The sequence below is a fragment of the Chiloscyllium plagiosum genome, unplaced genomic scaffold (genome assembly GCF_037043375.1).
Source record: "Chiloscyllium plagiosum isolate Xiang-an unplaced genomic scaffold, Cpla_swu_hap1 HiC_scaffold_19, whole genome shotgun sequence".
NCBI lineage: Eukaryota > Metazoa > Chordata > Chondrichthyes > Orectolobiformes > Hemiscylliidae > Chiloscyllium > Chiloscyllium plagiosum.
In genome coordinates this window covers 7694117-7715080 of record NW_028270157.1, presented here as the reverse complement: position 1 = coordinate 7715080, position 20964 = coordinate 7694117, and the positions used below count along the sequence as shown (strand labels likewise).

At 42.9% G+C, this 20964-nt stretch overlaps 1 protein-coding gene across 1 annotated transcript in view; it reads left to right on the top strand.

Annotated features, from left to right (window-relative positions):
* The first annotated feature begins 218 nt into the window (after positions 1 to 218).
* Positions 219 to 20964, top strand: part of LOC122559316 (sodium-coupled neutral amino acid symporter 1-like) — a 71258-nt gene continuing 50512 nt past the window's right edge. Inside the window, exon 1 of the mRNA XM_043708674.2 lies at positions 219 to 458. The gene's annotated coding sequence lies outside the window, so the exon portion shown is untranslated. The remainder of the gene's footprint in view (positions 459 to 20964) is intronic.

Below are 20964 nucleotides of genomic sequence, written 5' to 3'. Positions count from 1 at the left end.
TCCACCTTGGCACCCAGAGATGCTGATTGACTTTTACTTTTTGTAATTTACTGATGTATTTCCCAGGAAAGCTGCTGGGACTTGCCCTACAATCCAGATATTTTTGTGTCAACTGTGTAATGAATTGTGGGCTTCTATCTTGAGCATAATATGTCACTGGGTTTGGATGGTGTCGCGAGATTTGCTGAGGCGGTGGCAGAGAGGTGAAGTCCCGCTAATATAAAGGAGAGTTGGAAGGCTTAGAGAGTAACTGCCGAAGTGGTTTTGCTTCCGTACATTCACTACCGCTTCGTTAAGCCAAATCCTCCAACATTAACTCTCTGAGACAGATCTACCAGTGGAGTTTAGTTGAACCGGATCCACACAAGCAAACATTTCACAATCCATTCTTATCCATCAACAGAAGAAGTGACCTGAAGCAAGTGTGGAAGGGACTTCACCAGCCTTAAAATTACAAGGTAAATAGCAAAAAAAAAATCTTTCAAACCTATATTTGAGCGCGCTTTTGGGCTAGAATGTTCAAATCTTGCTTTTGCTACATTATCTTCTTGAACATTTTTCTTCATAAAACTCAGATCTCAAGAGGATCAGGGGATAACTGTGTCAGAGACTGGAGAAGTTGGTTTTGGAAAGAGTGAATTGCAGATTTTTAGAAATTGCATGGACTGCTCCAAAATTGGATTGTGTAAAAAAAACCCAGATGTTTCCTTTCATGTGTATTTTTAAAATTCATTTGCTTAACTGCTCATGCAGTAAAAACATAAGAACCCACATTTTAAGCATGTAAGGGCGGGAAGTTGAGAAACGCTGACTTGTTCCCTGTTTTTAGACCATATGCAGATCAAACATCACATTCTCATTGTCTTACCGTTAAAGTTTAATCAAATCTAAAGGAATATTTGAGGAGAGGTATGGCAGCTTCAATGTTGAATCTCACGACCTGAGGGGAGAGGGGCTTTCAGTGGAAACTTCAGAATGAATAAAAAATTCAACCCTCGATGATCGTCATCAATGGAAATAGTAATATGCTGAACTTTTCTGCATTGCGCAATATTCGGCGATGCCAATTTCCTAATAGTTTTTCTTTGGTCTTTTTAAATTGTTGAGATCGTTTGAGGATCCTTTTATAAGCACAGCGACAGATTATACTGGCAATTTGTGGCCAGAGCAATTCACCAGAGTGTGTACATTTGGACCTTTGACAACTGGGATATATTGATTTATTCAAAATTAATTTGTTGCATTTTTGTATCTTGTGCATCAAATACTGTCTTCTTTCCCTTTAGATAATAGGGTGCATTCTGAAGAGATGTACCAGAATGGTTCCAGGATAACGGATTTCAGTTATATGGACAGATTGAAGAAGCTGGAACTGCTTTTTTTCTTAGAGCAGGACAGTTTAAATGATGATTTGCTAGAGGTGATTCCGCAACAAGGATAAGAACCCCCTGGTCCTCACTTTCCACCCCATGAATATCCAGATCCAGCGCACTATCCTCCGCCATTTCCACCATCTACAATCAGATCCCACCACCAAAAATATATTTCCCTTCCCACTCCTATCTGCGTTCTGCAGAGTCTATTCCATCTGCAACTCCCTTGTTAGGCCCATGTCCCCTACCAACCCACCTTCTACACATGACACCTTCCCTTGCTGTCACACAGAGTGTAAAACCTGCGCCCACACCTCCCCCCTCACCTCCGTCCAAGGCCCTAAAGGATCATTTCTAATCCAGAAGAGATTTTCCTGCACTTCCACCCACCTCATTTACTGTGTCTGTTGTTCTTGTTGTGGTCTCTACATTGGGGAGGCAGACATCAACTTCTGGAGCTTTTCAGCAAACATCTCTGGGACACAGGCACCAAACAACCCCAGTATCCTGTGATCGACCACTTCAACTCCAATTCCCCCAAAGCTATGCAAATCCTGGCCCTCCTCCATCGCTAAATCCAAGCCATCCGCCACCTGGAGGAAGAACACCTCATCTTTTCCTTGAGACCGTTCAACCACACGGCAATCAACATCGACTTCACCAGTTTCCAAATCTCCCCCCCAAGACCTCATCCTAGATCCAACCCTCCAATTCAGCATCGCCCTTTTGACCTATCCGACCTGTCCATCTTCCTTCCCACCTATCTGCTCCACCCTCCACTCTGACACATGACCATCACCCCTACCTGTATCCACCTATCACCTTCCCACCTACCTTCGCCTTCAGCCCAACCCCGCCCACTATTTATCTTCAGCTCCCTCCCCACTTCACATTCCTGATGCAAAAAGTTAACTCGCCTGCTCCTCAGGTGCTGGCTGACCTGCTGTGCCTTTCTCGTGCCACATTTTGCAATTCTGACTCTCCAGCATCTACAGTCTTCACTTTTTCCTGGTCTCACTCAGAAAAGCAGAGCTGTATATCCATTCTGGCAGCTCTTTTGTAGCATAGAACTGTCACGGTAAGGCTGACTGCACTCTTTTTGACATATTCTGATGTCAAAGGGCAAGTGTTCTGAGGTGAGTGTGATTTTAGGATGCTGGAAAAGTAGGGTGCCCAATGGGTAATGGGTGGAAGACCAGGTAAGTAGGGTACCAGCTGGGTAGGGTGCCAGATGTGCAGGATGCTATGGAAAAAAGTTGGGAGCCAAGTGGATTGTGTATCAGATGGCAAGGGTAGAGGGTAGGTTGTGATGGGCAGGGGATGTTGGGTCTGGTGGGATGTGGGAAGGGCAAATGATGGGCCTGGAGCTGTTTGGGTCCAATAGTGAGGGACTGGATCAGGTCCAGCGAAGTGAGGGAGCTTATCGGATTGGGTTAAGGTCCATCATGGGAGGAGAATATTGGGTCAAGTGGCAGCAGCAGTGAGGGAGGAGGTGATTTGGGGTTCAGATCCATTGGAGAGGAGATTTGGGTGTGGATTGGAGCGGAGGTGTCAGCTCTCCAGGGGGTGTAGATCCTGGAGTATGTGTTGTCACATCCGGGGGGTGGGGGGTGCGCGGGGGAATGTTATGTCAGGGTCTGGTGGCTGGAAGGGATCTGGGGGAGATATAGTTCAGTGTGTGTTAGGTAAATATGGTGTCATTTTAACTTCTCATGAGAAACTATTTTACTTAATTTCATTAGAATCCTCTGATTTGATTGGAGACTTTTGAGGATTCTAGGGATAGAGGAATTGCCCAGTGGAAGATTCAATTTCCTGGGTAATTCCTTCAGAGTGTGCTACGATGGGAATTCTGCAGGGCCCCCATGTGCAACTCCTGTCTACACTGCTGTTCCTGCCTGGCCATTAGGAACACTGTTTCGTGGTCAGAGGATGCAAATTCAGACTGAACAACAAAACAATCCATGGGGAAGCTTCTTTTAAATTCACTGAACAGGTGCTCGAAGGAGGGTTAATAATTAATTTCAGAGGTAAATTGGATTTTTACTTGAAAGTGATTTTAAAAATTCAGGGCTACAGGAAAATATGACTAAAAGAGCAACTCTTTCAAAGAGATGACACAGGCACAATGGGTTGAGTGGCCTTCTAAGCTGAATCAATTTATGATATCAAAACTCTGTACACTTCTGTCGCATTTACGTGAAATTAAACCTCAAATAAGAGCTGATTGACATATTCACTATCTTTATGGCAAGGAAGCAGCAGTTTTTCATCTCTGACTGAAGGACAAATGCAGCATAAGTATTTCATCTAGAGTTCATAGCTCATATATATGACAAGTTTTTGAATATATTTTGGTTCATATATGATCATGTAACATACAAGAAGTTCTTGTTTACAAATGAGGTAGTTGTGGGTGGAACTACTCCAGAATAGAACATTGAAACAAACTCCTCCTAAAGAAATGCTTGGGGGATATAGAGTTGGTGCTGGGAGTCAGATTGTGTCAGATCATCTTGTTTTATTGACCTGCGTTAGATTCTTAAGATCTTGAAACTATTTTCATTGGAGCAGAGTTCAGTAGAGCTCTCATAAAAAAGAAAGTTCGGAAACTTTCGTTATTTTTTATGGGCTGAACAGGGAAAGATTAGTTGGAGAGGTAATTATCAAGAGGGATATGTTTAAAAATCCCTGTTACAAGGGCAGGGAGAAATTGTACAGTGTATATAGGGCAGACAGGAGGAAACGTTTCCGCTTGATGGAGGAATCAATGACTGGGGAGTGTAGATTTAAAGTAAGAGGCAGGAGATTTAGTGGTGATGTGAGGGAAACATTTTCACCCAGAGGGTGGTGGAATCTGGAACTCCCTGCCTGTAAGGGTGGTAGGGGCATGAAGCCCTCATAACATTTAAGAAGTATTTAGATGTACACTTGCTTTGCCAAGACGTACAAGGCTATTGGCTGGAAAATGAGATTAGAATAGTTGCTCCTTTTTGACTGGTACAGACCTTTTGGGCTGAAGGGCCTTATTCTTTGCTGTAGATTCCTGTAACTCTATGAGCATAGTTAAAAACATGCAAATGAAGTGGGGAGACAGAGACCATTGCAACTTTTAAGGAGAGGATGGTAAGAGTAAAATAGAGACTATTGAAAAAGAAGTGTTTTTCTGAATGTCCTCCATTCGTCCTGTAAACTTCTGAGTTTTTGTGCTTCGGAGTGGAACAACCCTTTGCACCATTTCCCACTATAAGTTCTCTCTTCAAAACCTGACTCCTTGCTGCCCACACAGAAAAGATTACTCACACAGTAAGCATTAGTTTCAATGAAAACTTCCGTGCACCTCAACAAAAGACAGTTCTTCACAACTGACTTTATAAAGTAAAGGTAGTGATTATAAAATTAGATTTTGTACATATCTATATGTATCAGAAGTCTAGCATTTAGCTTGCTACCAGCGTTCTTCAGTGTGTCGTGTGCTGTTATAGCTGTGTGTTTAACATAGAAAAACAAGGCAAAACGTTGCTGCTTGGTTTCCTGTTCTTGGTAACCTGGACTTCCCAAAGAGACTTACAAGTAACTGTGAATCTGTAGAAATGTTCTTCAGACTCTAAGGAAGGAAATTTAACTTAACAATGCCCTTGGAGGTGGATGGTGTCCAGCAACAGGTAGTAGCCCTGAAGTACAGTGCAACTAGGTCATTGCATTTGGATCTAACTTCTGGATTCAAACCAATTAGAATGAGCAAGTTTGATGGTGGCCCACATTACTCAGTTTCAGCTGCACTATTCGAAGTGAAACTGCAAAGATACCAGTTATTGGTTTGCGGAGATGGAGGAAGAAGTTAACTGATTGTTCTAATGGAGCTTTACTATGCTAAGTGTGTGCCTTATTTCACTGATGCTTCCCTGAACTTAGTGCTGTGGTGTTTAAGACCCGTAGGATATCCTCTTTCACATCAATAGGCGAAAGTAGCCTGCCATTGAAAAGCAAGAATAAGTAGCAGATGATTGCTTAAGAGATCAACAGCAGAAGTCTAATGCCACAGTTGCAGATTCAATGCTGAAAGCAGTTTGATTGCCTAAGTAGGTCAAGAGAGTGTGAACAATAAGTACGTTCAGCCATGTTATGTGATCGCATTCCTGCGACACATCTTTCGATCAAACAAAGCCTTAATGCTTCCAGTGAATCACTTCAACCTCCGCACTCAGCCTTCAGAAGCCTATTGCACCATTTTAATCCACTCAGCAACTTACGCTGCATGAGGACCCATTCAGGACTGGAAAGCTTGGTGACACTCGAGTGTTGAGGATGCTTCATTGTTGAATACATTTCAGGCTGGGATAGATGAACCTTTGGTCTATGCAGGCTATTCAGGGTGGGAAAGCAGAGGAGGTATGAGCAGAGACATCGCTTTTTATAGAATCCCTACAGTGTGGAAACAGGTCATTTGGCCCAACAAGTCCACATCGACCATCCGAAGAGTAATCCAACCAGACCCATTCCCTTACTACTGTATATTTACAACTGACTAATGCCCCTAACCTGCACATCCCTGAACACTATGGGCAATTAGCATGGCCAATTCACCTGCACATTTTTGGACTGTGGGATGAAACTGGAGCACCCGGAGAAAACCCACGCAGACACGGGGAGAATGTGAAAACTCCACACAGTCACTCACCTGAGGTTGGAATCGAACCCAGGTCGCTGGCAGCAGTGAGGCAGCAGTGCTAACACTGAGCCACCTTGCTTCCTCTTTGGAAACCTTGGTGATATCCTATTATTGAGAGTTGGGGACAATTGTGATTGTGTTAAATGGCAGAGCGACCTCAATGGGCCAAATCCACTCCTGTATCTTGTGTTCTTGTACTCCTATTTTCCCCTGCTGCCAAATAGTGGCCTTCTCAGTATTGATACACAATGTGACCTAATGCTAAGCAATGGGTGGCTGGAAAGGGATGCTTTGTGGCTTGTAGGTCTGCTTTTAGTTGAGAGAAGGAGTGGGAGTGATGTGTGTAATATGTGGCCTGAAAATAAATGCAAAACAAACCTTGTCATTCATAGCAATGACGTATACCACAGTTGATACGTTGGCCATGGGAGATTCCTTTTCTGGAGGGGCTCTGTGCTGTCCACCTCTCTTCTCATGAAGGTCCGAATCTGGATAGTTTCCTGCCGAATGCAGCCCCTCACGACCATTCTGGAGAGTGTAGTGAGAGCACGCTGAGGGGCACCGACAGATATGTCAACACGCCTGAAGCACATCTTCAGCACCCTGATTGCTGGCTCAATGACACATCACATTGTCATCTTGATCACATTCTCACTGTCCTGGGCTTTGCTGTTTTCAGATTCCTCACAAGTGTCAACGGCAGCTATAGTCCGTAGGTGTGTAAAAAAGATCAAGGAGAATGGACCATTAGGCAAAAGCTTCACAGCAGGCAGCTGGGAATCGTATGTACACCTCCATAATCAGGATTCGGAGATGCCGGCGTTGGACTGGGGTGTACAAAGTTAAAAATCACACAACACCAGGTTATAGTCCAACAGGTTTAATTGGAAGCACTAGCTTTTGGAGCAACTGTGTGATTTTTAACTCCATAATCAGGACTGCATGTTAGTTGTACATTGTTCAAAATCTCACAACACCTGGTTATAGTCCAACAGGTTTATTTGGAAGCACTAGCTTTCGGACCTTTGCTCCTTCATCGAGAAGCAGCACTTTGAAAGCTAGTGCTTCCAAATAAACTTGTTGGACAATAGCCAGGTGTTGTGAGATTTTTAACTTTGTCCACCTCAGTCCAACACCGGCTCCTTCATATCATAGCTGTACACTGATGGAGTAGAACATCTGGCATTTCACAAATAATCTGGTGTGACCGGGGGTGACCTCCTTTGCTGGGCACATGGAATCAGTGATACCCACCATCTGTGGGAAACCAGCCAGAGCCTCAGACGTCACTCGTTCCGACTGGTATCATTCCCTGGGACAATGTACATCATTGTTCAGCCCTGGAAAACATGACCTGGGGCATCTGTTTGATGCATCTGTGAGAAATCAGCTGTGAAATCCTGCAAGTATTTCCGGCTGATCGCAGAAAGGGGCTTAAAGCAAAAGATCTAAGGAGGGTGATAATTTTAACAGCTCCTAGTAATGTGCAGCCATCTGATCCACTTGGCTATGAACCTTCTCCCAGCAGGCTGCGAAGGCCTGACACTGAGCCCCGAGACCATGATATGTCTATTGAGATGACCCTCTGCCTGCACATCCTATTTTGTGGATGTTGCCTCCTGTGAGCTGCACATCTCAACTCATCCAATGAACTGTGGCTGCTGGATATCAGAAACAGAAATTGCTAAAAAAAACTCAACATCTGCAGAGAGAAACAAAAACAGAAATTGCTGGAAAAGCTCAGCAGGTCTGGCAACATCTGTGAAGAGAAATCAGTTAACGTTCGGGTCTGGTGACCCTTCCTCAGAACAACTGCTGAGCTTTTCCAGCAATTTCTGTTTTTGTTTCTCTTCAGATGTTGTCTGACCTGTGGAGAGTTTTCTGATTTCCAGCATCCACGGCTCATTGCTTTTTTTTTTATTTATTTAGCGTAAAACGTGTCCTCTAGCCTGCCACATTTTGGTTCCGATTCACAGCATCCGCAGTTCTCGGTTTTTATCTGTGGACAGAAATCAGAGTTAACTTTTCGGCTGCAATGACCTTTCTTCAGCACTAATTGTAGTTCGGAAAAGGTTGGTGTCTTGTACATGCTAGAGAAGGAGTGGGGGAGTGGGAAGATGGTGGAAATGAACCCCAGAGAGGGAGAGAGAGAGAGAGAAAATCAGTAGGGCAGACAAAGCAATGAGTATTGGTCAGCCGGGGAGAATCAGTAGCTGTTACTGGGGATCATTTGTGGCTGACAATGGGTCAGTTGTAGTAGCAGCCCATGTTATGATAAGTTTGAGGGAACGACATGGGAATCTGCAGAGAGAAACATTGCTCAGACCCTAAAAGTATTGAATTAATATTGAGACCACAAGGTTGCAGGGTTCCCAAGTGGAAAATGAGGTGTTGTTCCTTCAGCTTAGGCTGAGCTTTGCTGGCGCACTGCAGCAAGCCCAAGATCGAGACATTGGCCAGAAAGCATGGTGTGTGTTGAAATGGCAGCAATTGGAAGCTCATGGTCATTTTGTGCACAAAATGTAGGTGCTGTGCAATTTCTGTTGCTGACTGGTAGTCTTCCTACTGTTTCTGATGGTTTTGTCTGCTGTTCTTGGTGCTAATAATTACATTGGTCATCTTGCCCATTACCCAAGGTCCAAAGTAAGAAAGCACAAGCAGTGCCCATGCGGATCAGCTATTTTTTGATTATGACCCCGAGAACAGAGACACAGATATCCCACATGAAAGTGACAGCTAAAGCAGTGAAAGTAACCTGTCAAGGAGCAAAAGCAAATTACCAGAACAAGCATTGTGAATGGAAACTCTTCACAAAACGAGGCGAGGAAACAGGGGATTTCCCATTTTATTTTGTCTGTTATTTCTTCAGCCGCCTCCCATTATGCTCACTGTTGAACTTCAGAAAAGCCAAGCAAACTCATGTAGCTATAGTTGAGTCCCAAAGCCCCCATTCCAAGAGTTCATAATGAGTTATTAACAAATTTAACTGGCTCCTTTCTCTCCTGAGTGGGTTGCTAGCATGCTGCCTAATGTACTGTGCCGGCAAATACAAAAGTCAACAGATGGATCTCAGCTTCCCAGTGCATTGTTAATTCAGTGCACTGAACTCCCACCCCTCCTAAACCACACACTCCCCGCTCCTCCAAGTGACCTTACTGTTGATCCATTTCCTCAAGGGTTGGAGCATGAGTAGCGATTTTATAAGGTAAACTTCATTTTACCAAACATACAAATAAGCTTTAAATTTAAGACTACTTGTGAATCGATTTACTGGAGGACAGCTCCAAACTTCACAAACCCTGGGCAACGCAGTAGTGAGGCTTAAGCTGTATCCTGCACTGCTCTTTAAAAGCATTTCAATGGCTATTAAGCATGTTGGAGTATCCTGAGGTTAATAGACTATAGTTATATAGTATGTAATCAGTTAAAAATCACACAACTCCACAAACACCTGATGGAGCAGCGCTCCAAAAACTAGTGCTTTCAAGTAAACCTGTTGCGCTATAACTTGGTGTTGTGTGATTTTTAACTTTGCATGCCCCAGTCCAACACCGGCACCTCCAAATCATGACTATGTAATCACAAATCTTTCTTACTAGTATAATTACTTGTTGGAAGTTGACAATTTACTTTTTAAAATGCCTGTACCTTTTGCTACTAGAGTCATAGAGATGTACAGCATGGAAACAAATCCTTCAGTCCAACTCATCCATGCTGACCAGATATCCTAAATCAATTGAATCCCATTTGTCAGCATTTGGTCCATATCCCTCTAAACCTTTCCTATTCATATACCCATCCAGATGTTTTTTTCAAATGTTGTAATTGTGCCAGCCTCCATCACTTCATCAGGCAGCTCATTCCATACACACACCACTGTCTGCATGAAAATGTTGCCCCTCAGTTCCCTTTAAAACCTTTCCTTTCTCACCATATGCCCTCTAATTCTGGACTCCCCTACCTTCGGGAAAAGACCTTGACTATTCACCCTATCCATGCCTCTAATGGTTTTATAAACTTGTGTAAGGTCACCCCTCAGCCTCCAACATTCCAGGGAAAATAACCCCAGTCTATTCATAGTTTTATAGTAATAATTTGGCCCGTTGAGCCTGCTTCATAATTCATTAAGATCATGGCTGATCTATCCATCATCTCAGTTTCTTCTACCTGCATTATCCCCATTACCCTTAATTCCCCTACCATGCAAAAACCCATCCAACTATGTCTTAAATATATTTAATAAAGCTGCCTCTACTGCTTCCTTGGGCAGAGAATTCCTTAGATTCACTACTCTTTGGGAAAAGCAGTTCCTCCTCATCGCCTAAATCTACTCCCCCTAATCTTGAGGCCATGTGCCCTAGTCCTAGTCTCATCCACCAATGAAAACAACTTGCTTGCCCCTATCTTATCCATCCATTTCGTAATTTTATAGGTTTCTATAAGATCCCCTCTCATTCTTCGAAATTCTAGCGAGTACAGTCTCAGGCGGCTCAACCTCTCCTCATAGGGTAACCTCCTCATCTCTGGAATCAACTCCAGATTCAGCCTCTCCCTGTCGCTCAGAGACTCTGGTAATATCCTTGTAAAGCTATTTGGAACCTTTTCAAGTTTCACAACATCTTTCCTATAGCAGGGAGACTAAATTATGAGGGGCATGATTAGGGTAAATAGGCAAAGTCTCTTCCCTGGGGTTGAGGAGTCCAGAACTAGAGGGCATAGGTTTAGGGTGAGAGGGGAAAGATATAAAAGAGACCTACAGGGCAATGTTTTCACACAGAGGGGGTACATGTATGGAATGAGCTGCCAGAGGAAGTGGTGGAGGCTGATACAATTGCAACATTTAAGAGGCATTTGGATGTTTATATGAATAGGAAGGGTTTGGAGGGATATCGGCCGGGTGCTGTCAGGTAGGACTAGATTGGGTTGGGATATCTAGTCGGCATGGACGGGTTGGACCGAAGGGTCTGTTTCCATGCTGTACATCTCTATGACTCAGTATTCCAAAAGTGGCCTAATCAATGTCCTGTACAGCCGCAACATGACCTCCCAATTCTTATGCTCAATGCACTGACCAAGAAAGGCAAATGTACCAGATGCCCTCTTCACCATACCCTGTCTACCTGCGTCTCTGTTTTCATGGAGCACAATTGATGCAACACAAGTAAATATTTAAATACTGATCATATTTTTGACTCCACCATCCCTTCAAGCAGTGTGTTCCAGATCCCCTTTACCCTTTGAGTGGGAAAAAAAACTCGTCAATTCTCCTCTTAGCTTTCCACCTCTTAGCTTAAGTCCATGCCTCCTGGTTGCTGACCCCTCTACTAATAGGAAAAAAAGTCTTCCTATCTACACTATCGACTCCCTCTCATCGTCGGATACGCCTCCATTAGGACCTCTCTCAATCTGCATAATTCCAAGGAAAACACCCCCAGCCTTTCCAATCTTTCCTCACAGTTCAGACTCTCCAGGTAATTTCTGCACCCTGTCTAGTGCGATCAAATCCTTCCTATAACAGGGTGATCAGACTGCCTGCGATACTCCTGTTGTGGCCCAGTGTTTTATACCATTCCAGCTACAACTGTGACAATGCTTCGCCCATTGCTCTATTATATCAAACACTATCACCTTACTACAATAAAAAAAATCTGAAAGCTGAGCAGTGTCTTCCTCTTTCACCTATTACCCCTCTCTCATGCATTTTTGATCAACCTCCATGTAGCAACCATACTTTTTGCTTGGGACTAGGGAAGGGGGTTCTCAGGCCAGAACCTACTCCTGATATTAATCTCCCCTGTTTATCTGGACTGAACAGTGGAAAAATAATAATAATAAATTTACTGGGGATATATTAGACAGGCAAGATGGACTGAAAGATTCTGTGATATAGGCATAGACATAGGTCATACAGACCCTTCAGTCCAACCAGTCCATGCTGAACATAATCCCAAACTAAACTAGTCCCACCTGCCTGCTCCTGGCCCATATCCCTCCAAACCTTTTCTACTCGTGTTGTTGACTTCTTTTAAATGTTGTAATTGTACCCACATCCACCACTTCCTCAGGAAGTTCATTCCACACATGAACAACCCTCTGTGTAAAGAGTTTGTCCCTCATGTCTTTCTTAACACTCTCTTCTCTCACCTTAAAATGTGCCCCTCAGTCTTGAAATCCCATATCCTAGGGAAAAGATAGCTTCCATTGACTCTACACTTTATTATTTTATAAACTTCTATCAAGTCACCTCTCAACCTCCTACCTTTCAATGAAAGAAGTCCCAGCCTATCCAGCTTTTCATTATAACTCAGACTGTCCATACTGGGCAATAGCTTGGTAACTCTCTTCTGAACCCTCTCCAGCTTAATAATATCCTTCCTGTAACAGGGTGACTATGACTGGATGCACTATTCCAGAAGAGGCCTCCTATACAACCTCAGCATGACGTCCCAACTCCTGTACTCAAAGGACTGATCAATGAAGGCTAGATTTTAACAGTGAATGGTAGCTTAAGATGCACAATATCAAGTTGGCTACTACTAAACATCCCCTGAATATTGGATGGAATTTCTTTTTAATTTCTCTTGGAAGATTTGCAGTTTCAGAATTTTCACACTAGGGATTTTACCACCCTACATTTCCTTTAAACACTCCCTTGAAGAGGGGTGTGATGTGCAGATGCAGGCTGGCTCTCTGAGTCTAGATGTAAACTTTGAGTTCATAAAACTTTGGAAGATCCCCTTCTTATCCTTTCAGCTCTCACTTAAAACATTTCATAGGCTTTTTAGGCTTAAAGAAATCCCTTCATCCTGAATATAAATCATTAATCATAGAGTAATTATGAGTCAGAGGATGTCATTTGGCCCCATTCGGTACATGCTGGCTTTCATAGAAATCATAGAATCCCTACCGTTTGGAAACAGACCACTTGACCCAACAAGTCCACTCCGACCCTTCAAAGAGTAACCCATTCAGCCCCATTCCCGTACCACTCTACATTTATGCTGAAAATGTGTTGCTGGAAAAGCACAGCAGGTCAGGCAGCATCCAGGGAACAGGAGAATCGACGTTTCGGGCATAAGCCCTTCTTCAGGAAGAAGGGCTTATGCCCGAAACGTCGATTCTCCTGTTCCCTGGATGCTGCCTGACCTGCTGCGCTTTTCCAGCAACACATTTTCAGCTCTGATCTCCAGCATCTGCAGACCTCACTTTCTCCACTCTACATTTATCCCTAACTAATGCACCTAACCTACACATCCCTGAACACTATGGCAATTTAGAATGGCCAAATCATCTTTGGACTGTGGGAGGAAACTGGAGCACCCGGAGGAAACCCACACTGACACAGGGAGAATGTGCAGACTCCACACAGACAGTCACCCGAGGCTGGAATTGAACTCGGGTCCCTGGTGCCTGTGAGGCAGCAGTGATAACCACTGAGCCACTGTGCTTTATGTAGATTGATCTAGTTGTTCCTATTTCCCATCTGTTCCTACAGCCATACAAATTATTTCCCTCCAGACTGCTGTTCCCATTCACTTTTGAAATCAAAAATTGTCTCTGTTGCATCCCCTGCATTGGCAATAAGTTTCAGGTCATTACTGTATAAAGATATTTTCCCTCACATCTCTCCTGTATCTGATAGCCAGAACCTTAAATCTAAGCCCTTTAATTCTTAAACCATCAGCAAATTGTCTATCTTAAACAAACCCAGTTACCCAATCCTATCCTCACTCTTGGAACATGTTGGTAAATGTCCTCAGTGGCCCCTCAAGGTCCCTCACGTCCTTTCTAACATACGGTAATTAGAACTGGTCTCTAGCTGTGGCCTGACCAGAGCTTTCTAAAGGTTCAATGTAGTTTTCTTATTTTTGTCCTCAATAACTCTATTTATGCAGCCCACGATCCTACAAGTTTTGCTAATCATCATGACATCTTCAAAGAGTTAAGTGCAAGAAACCTCCAGGTCTCTCTGTCCCTGCTCATTTTGTCGAATTGTACTATTAAGCATATACTTTCCCTGACTGTGCCTTCTTCTAAAATGGGGAACATCAGTGTCTACCATCCTCTCGTCTGAAAATTCACTCCAATGAGTGTCTTACATTGGTATGAGTTGGAGGGTCAGGAGGACATGTTTGATGTAAAACTATGTGATAGTACAGCCTAGTGGTATTAGAATGTTGTTATATCATTTTTAGTCACACAAGTCTTTCCAATGTTTCTGCCTTAATCTAGTTAAGACCAACGAGTCAGATGCCGCACACAAATTATTGATCTTTGTTACAAGGAGAAAGTGAGGTCTGCAGATGCTGGAGATCAAAGTTGAAACTTTATTGCTGGAACAGCACAGCAGGTCAGGCAGCATCCAGGGAACAGGAGATTCAACGTTTCGGGCACAGGCCCTTGTTACAAGGAGGAAAACATCCAAAACAACAGTAACAATAAGGCTCCCATTAACTCAGTCTTCATTAGTTACTTTACATTATAGAAAATGCCAAACAACATTTTATCATTGTGTTTTTTGTTTCTGCTACAACAACTTTGTTTTCATTTCCACCCACTTACTATCAATGTGGAATTTCCCTGCAGAGCATGAATATTGAAGTTCTACAAAAGTAAAAAATAAAGTTGCCTTTGTCTCAGCAGACCATAAGAGTGCTCTTCCATTAGAGAGTAATATTGGTGGTGGTATAACCACAGGCAAAAGGAAAGGTTGAGAAAGAGAGTCCATTGGTGGAAGATCAGCTAGTGTGGGAATTGAACCTGCACGGTTGGCATCACTCTGTGTTGCCCTCTAGCTATCTAGCTAACTGACCTCCATCTGCAAGAATAGCATGAAAATGATCATTTTTATTATGCTCTGACTTTCTCAGACTCTGAATTTGTCTCCAACCCATTAAACATCAATGAGTGTTGCAGCCATACACAATGTATAGCATATGAAGTGTGGAACATTATCATGGCAAGGTGCAACACTGCAGCCAAAGTGTTTTCACAGTACAAATATCCCACTCTATTCCCTACATTTGAATCTCATCTGATTCAATTTACCTTGTTATTTAGATTAAATGTGTCTCCATTGAAGCATTACTGCCCATCAGCTATTCCATTCAGAAATTTATATATATTTGTAATTATGACATTTAGTTTAGACTACCCTTCAGATATTCCATTCAGCGATTCATAGGATGCAGTTACAATTACAATGTTTAAAAGATATTTGGAATGATGTATGAATAGGAAAGGTTTGGACCAGGAGCAGGCAGTGGGATGAGTTTAGTTTGGGATTATGGTCGACATGGACTGGTTGGACCGAAGGGTCTGTTTTAGCGCTGTATGACACTATATGTAGTCATGGCATTTAGTTTAGTCTGCTGCATATTTCACTTCTGCTTGCCAAAGCAAACAAGATTGTAAGGTTAAACTTTAATGAAAGATTCATCAGTAGGTTTAGAGCTGTTATCATGAATATACGTAAACATTGTGAAGTTAGGGGACAAGAAAGCTGAGATATAAAGCAGTATGTGAGTTAGATATGTGGGCGGAATAAAGTAAGCTAAAGTTATACAGGTTGCCATATGACGTGGGGGCTCAGGAGGGTGTAGGTGAAAACTCCAGTGATGTGTCTTCCTCTTTCACATGAGCTCACTGTGACTGAAAAACCCCAGCCTCGATAGAGGAGTGACATTTCCAAAACAAGGTGCTGGCCGCTGACCATGGGGAATGGAGCAAATCAATGAGCTCATCCTCAGTTACTAACTTGGGAACGTTAAGTTTGAAAACAAATCAGTCACGTGGTTGGTGCGAGTAGTAGTAGTATAGTATTATAGTTACATTTTGAATGCAAGAATTTATAATCTTATCTAGTTTTTAAAGAGAATAATCATAGCAATCTAATGGCACCATTAAACAGCATAATTTTCCAGTAGTATTGTTCATACTGCAGTGCCAATATCTCTAAGTATTCACTCCTCATTACCAGTTTTAATTTTAGCTTTGCTTACATCAGTCCTCCATCCTAAATAAAATCTCACATTCAGTTTTGGGTCTATAATTTCTCTCCTCCCAGCTTCAAATTGGATGTAATTCAAATAAAGGCAATATACTGCGGATGTTGGAAATCTGAAACAAACACAGCAAATTCCAGATAAACTGACCAGATCGAGCACATCTGTGGAATGAGAAACCGTCTTAACATTTCAAGTCTGATATGACAGTTCGTTGGGATTGAGAATCACACTGGATGTGAAACACGAACTGCTTCTCTCTCCATAGGTACTGCCAGACCTGCTGAGTTCCTCCAGCATTCTCTGTTTCACAATGTTTATGTTATTTGGTAAATCCATTTGTGATTTGAAGTTTAACATTACAGTATTGTTTGTTTTGATAAGCAAAAGTGAAATATGCAATGGGCTACAGTAAACATCATTATTATAAATATGTATGAATTTCTCGATGGACTGTCGGATGACCAGTAATGCTTTAATTAAGATGCATAAATCTAAATAATAGGCTAAACCGGATCAGTTGACACTTGAATGAAGGATAGGATGAGATATTTGTACCATAGCAACGCTTCGCTTTAACTGTGGGTAGACAGGTTGCCGTGGTAATATTTCACTGTCTACAGTGCACTGTGTTCTACATTTCATATGCTGTACTGCGAATTGGTGTTTAGCTGTAATATTTATTGAAGCTTAATGGTTTGGAGTCCAGAATATGTTTTGTACAATCAAATGAAACATGATGGTTGTGACATACTGCAAATCGAAAAGAATATTTGGAACAGTCATAGTGCGCTTGCCTACATAGGAACACGGTCCATTTTTATCCACATTTTGCAGTTGCTGTCTTTGGTGAATTTCTGCAGATATAGTACACACTGCTGCAACTGAGCGTCAATGGTGAGGCAGTGGATGGTCGAAGTCTTGATTACTCTTCTGGCAGTAACTCTTACTGAAATGCGTAGAAGCACCTGTCAGTCAGTGGTTCCTGGCAGTATGTTTAGAGTCATGTCCTGTACCAGTCCAAGAGATTAGCCACTGTCAAGTGTTCGGCTATGTGTTCAGGTTCGGAGGTGCCTCTGCATTCTAGGGATTGACTCATTGAGTCAGTCCTGTAGGGCTATAACAGCCAGTCTGAGGGCTGGGGTGGGGTAGCACTAACACAGTCGGGGTAATGAACTGCCATTGGTCAGTAGTCTTGGCACTTCACACCTAGGGCCCTTTGGTCAGTTGGTTGAACAGGATGGAATATTGTCAGTCTGTTGTGTTTGCTCCTGTCCCTCCCTGTGTATGTGAGTGAAGTATCTGAATGTCTTTACCTCCAGATCCTCTCCTGCCAGGAGCTGAGTAGGTACCTGGTCTCTGATAGTCCTCCGAGTGCCAGCAATCGGCAGCGACCTGCAGAGCTGTCACACTGAGGAGCTTCCTCATTTTTGAAGGCTCCTGGACTTCGCAAGTCAAGCTCTTCCAGAACAGTTACAACACCGCATTTACCTGACAAATGGAAAATTGCCCAAGTATGTCCTGTACACAAAAAGCAGGACAAATCCAACCCAGCCAATTACCACCCCATTAGTCGACAGTCGATCATCAGCAAAGTGATAGAAGGTGTCATCAACAGTGCTATCAAGTAGCACCTGCTCAGCAATAATCTGCTCAGTGTTGTCCAGTTTGGGTTCCACCAGGGTCACTCGGCTCCTGACTCCTCAAAGTCTGTCTACCATCTACAAGGCACAAGTCAGGAGTGTAATGGAATATTCTCCACTCCTCTGGATGATACAGCTCCACCATACTCAAGAAGCTTGTTATTATCCAGGACAAAGCAGCCCACTTGATTGGCACTACGTCCACAAGCATCCACTCCCTCCACCCACCGCTGCTCAGTTGCAGTACTATCTACAAGTTGCACTTCAGAAATTCACCAGAGATCCTCAGACAGCACTTTCCAAATCCATGCCACTTCAATTTGGAAGGGCAGGGTACCATAGTCAAGGGAATACACCACATAGAGGTTCCCCTCCAAGCCACGCACCATCCTGACTTGGAAATATATCGTAGTTCCTTCACTGTCGCTGGATCAAAATCCTGGAATTACCTCCCTGAAGGTATTGTGAGTCAACCCACAGAATAAGGACTACAGCAGTTCAAGAAGGCAGCTCAGCACACCTTCTCACAAGGCAACTAGGGATGGGCAATAAATACTGGGCTAGACAGTGACAGCCACATCTCAAAAATGAATAAATAAAAACAAATACAATACTTTGGGGTTGGACATTGGTGAGATCCCAACTGTGTACAATATTGTGTTCTGTATTGGTCATCTTAATTAAGGAAGGATCCGAAAGTGATCAAAGCAAAAATTTTCAATATTCTTAAGGCAAGGATTGATGTAGTTTTGATAATCAAAGAGGGTGAGTTACTGGGGACAAAAGGAATGTAGAATAATCCAATCAGCCATTATTAAATCTTATTAAATGGTGGTGCAGATTTGAGGGGCCAAAGGGTTTACTTACTGTTGTTCCTAATTTGTACATTTGTATGTTTAGTTAGGTGTTGCTTGATAACAACAGGTTACAATTATTCATTGCTGCAACCTACTATACTTCTACTGCTCACAGTGTGTGATGGGCAAATTGCATTGTCAGGAAGATACACAGCATACAGAAGAAATGGCTGCTGCATAATGTTACAAATTGCCTGACATCTAAATAGCTTAAAGCATTTAGAATGTTAAGAACTATAATTTGTCTGCAATCATTATGATCTTTTGACTTGTGTAACTACTTAACATTACATTATGAATCTGTATTCACAGGTCACTTAGCTCCTCTGCCCCATTAAGTCTCTTACCTTCTAAGGAATATGTGACCTCCTGCCAAAATGAATTACTTCACACTTCATTTCCATTTGTCATTTATTCCTACATTCAGGAGGCCATTTCCTGTCTTTCTGTGCTTTGATGTTTCTCCATCTATACCCCACGCCCTAGTTTGTGATCAGTTACAAAATGTAACACCACACATCTGATTTCTGATAATACATCATTTCTGCAGATGGTAAACAGCCATGGTCCCAGCAGATAATCCTAAGGGCACCACTTCCTGCCTGTCCAAAAGACCAAGCCTTAACTCCCAGCGTTTTCCCATCATCAGCTAGAGAACTATAGACCAGTGAGCCTGTCATCGGTGGTGGGCAAGTTGTTGGAGGGAATCCTGAGGGACAGGATGTACATGTATTTGGAAAGGCAAGGACTGATTAGGGATAGTCAACATGGCTTTGTGCGTGGGAAATCATGTCTCGCAAACTTGATTGAGTTTTTTGAGGAAGTAACAAAGAAGATTGATTAGGGCAGAGCGGTAGATGTGATCTATATGGACTTCAGTAAGGCATTCGACAAGGGTTCCCTATGGGAAACTGGTTAGCAAAGTTAGAGCTCACGGAATACAGGGAGAACTAGCCATTTGGATACAGAACTGGCTCAAAGGTAGGAGACAGAGGGTGGTGGTGGAGGGTTGTTTTTCAGACTGGAGGCCTGTGACCAGTAGGGTGCCACAAGGATCGGCACTGGGTCCTCTACTTTTTGTCATTTACATAAACTATTTGGATGCGAGCATAAGAGGTACATTTTAGTAAGTTTGCATATGACACCAAAATTGGAGGTGTAGTGAACAGCGAAGAGGGTTATCTCAGATTGCAACAGGATCTTGACCAGATGGGCCAATGGGCTGAGAAGGGGCAGATGAATGCGAGGTGCTGCATTGTGGGAAAGCAAATCTTAGCAGGACTTATACACTTAATGGTAAGGTCCGAGGGAGTGTTGCTGAACAAAGAGACCTTGGAGTGCAAGTTCATAGCTCCTTGAAAGTGGAGTCGCAGGTAGATAGGATAGTGAAGAAGGCGTTTGATATGCCTTCCTTTATTGGTCAGAGTATTGAATACAGGAGTTGGGAGGTCCTGTTGCGGCTGTACAGGACATTGGTTTGGCCACTATTGGAATATTGCGTGCAATTCTGGTCTCCTTCCTATCGGAAAGATGTTGTGAAACTTGAAAGGGTTCAGAAAGGATTTACAAGAATGTTGCCAGGGTTGGAGGATTTGAGCTATAGGGAGAGGCTGAACAGGCTGGGGCTGTTTTCCCTGAAGGCTGACGAGTGACCTTATAGAGGTTTACAAAATTATGAGGGACATGGATAGGGTATATAGGCAAAGTCTTTTCCCTGGAGTCGGGGAGTCCAGAACTAGAGGGCATAGGTTTAGGGTGAGAGGGGAAAGATATAAAAGAGACCTAAGGGGCAACTTTTTCACGTGTATGGAATGAGCTGCCAGAGGCAGTGATGGAGGTTGGTTCAATTGCAACATTTGAGAGGCATTTGGATGGGTATATGAATAGGAAGGGTTTGGAGGGATATGGGCTAGGTGCTGGCAGGTGGGACTAGATTGGGTTGGGATATCTGGTCAGCATGGACGGGTTGGACTGAAGGGTCTATTTCTCTATGACTCTATCTGTCAATTCCATGATCTAGTTCCTAAGTCCCCACACCCTGGTGTTTGTCATTCAGTTCTTTAGTGGCACCTTATCAAATTCTTCTGAAAAGCCTTACGGTACCATATCACTACATTATCTTTGTCCACTCTTTATGTTACTTCTTCAAATAATTTTGTTAACTTAGGTTTCTAAAAAGAAATGTAATGTTTAACTATGATATTTTGATGTTCTCCTTCTTGAGGTGTTTTTCTAACTCATATTTTCTAGTCTATTTTATAACACTGATATTGTTCGTTGGTCCATGCCTTCCTTAGTTTTATCTCCCAAGCTGAAGATATTAACTGCTTGTGCTATTCACCAGCACTTTAACTTTTCCTTTTTCTGTTGAAGTGCGTGTGGACTCTCATTGAATACAAGTATTTATTTTGTATT